Here is a 1,237-nt window from a genome sequence, read left to right on the forward strand (position 1 = left end):
AAGGCTTTTCCTGACCTCACTGTGGAGATTAACCCCTGCGGAGATTAACCCCTGCAGAAATAGTTCTAAAGTGGTCCTGTTGAAAGGAGATGGCACAAAGGTGGAGCTAAGGAGTGGCCTTAAGAAGGGGCCACTATGCAAGCTGAAGTTCCCAGAACCAAACAAGATGGTTGAAAGTCTGAAGAGCAGCTTAGAATGAGTGAACTGGACAGGATTGCCAAAGGATATGAACATATATGAACATATGAAGCTGCCTTATACTGAATCAGACCCTTGGCCCATCAAAGTCAGTATTGTCTTCTCAGACTGGCAGCAGCTCTCCAGGGTCTCAAGATGAGGTTTTTCACACCTATTTGCCTGGACCCTTTTTTGGAGATGCCAGGGATTGAACCTGGGACCTTCTGCTTCCGAAGCAGATGCTCTACCACTGAGCCACCGCCCCATCCCCCTAATCAGCTGAATTGTTCATCCCTTGTGAGCTGGGGTGTTTATGAAGGGCTATGACCAAGCGAAGTAAACTGCAAAAGCCTCAGATATTTATCTCAATCTGCTGCTCTTCCTTCAGCTAAAATTGGTTCCTGTCTTCCCACTTCCAAGTCTTTTTGCTTTGTTCAGCTGAAAAACTTTCAATAAATACTTTGTATTATTATTAAGCTTTTTAAATGTTTTTGCTCTCTGGTGATTGTTAGTAGTTGTTTTTAGCTGGTTTATGATTATATTGATCTTTCACTAGAAATGATATAGTAATATTGTTACTAAGTTAAAAAATGAAATGCTTATTTTTTTGCTATAACAATTTACTTAATTTGTTTAGAAAAATGTTATGCTGTCTGAGATGACTTTCCAAATTATGGCCATGCAAATGCCATATAAAAACACAATTTAAGGGAACTGTATACCTACACTATTTGTTCAGCCAAGCATATATGAAATGCCATTTTAAAATTAAATATGCAGTCAAACGTATTTTTTGGGGGGGAGGCTTCTTTTTAAAATTCTTTTAAAAGGTAAAAAAGACCAAAAGAATAGAATGCAATATATATATAGGTAACCAGAGAAACTAGGATAGAACAGAGACTGGGGAATCCATTTGTTCCTTATCACTAACAGAGCCATAAAAAGAGCTACTTCCTAATCACTATCACATGCAGTTGGAAAATTCCTGGAGATTAGAGTGGTGGAGCATGGAAAGAGTAGAATCTGAAGAGGGGTGGGACCTCAGATAAATACAATGCCA

At 39.0% G+C, this 1,237-nt stretch overlaps 1 non-coding gene across 1 annotated transcript; it reads right to left on the reverse strand.

The window, feature by feature from the left end:
• Positions 1 to 370: 370 nt before the first annotated feature.
• Positions 371 to 448, reverse strand: TRNAP-CGG (transfer RNA proline (anticodon CGG)). Its single transcript has one exon. It is a non-coding gene; the product is annotated as a tRNA-Pro (tRNA).
• Positions 449 to 1,237: the final 789 nt, after the last annotated feature.

This window comes from Heteronotia binoei, chromosome 9, assembly GCF_032191835.1.
Source record: "Heteronotia binoei isolate CCM8104 ecotype False Entrance Well chromosome 9, APGP_CSIRO_Hbin_v1, whole genome shotgun sequence".
Lineage (NCBI taxonomy): Eukaryota > Metazoa > Chordata > Lepidosauria > Squamata > Gekkonidae > Heteronotia > Heteronotia binoei.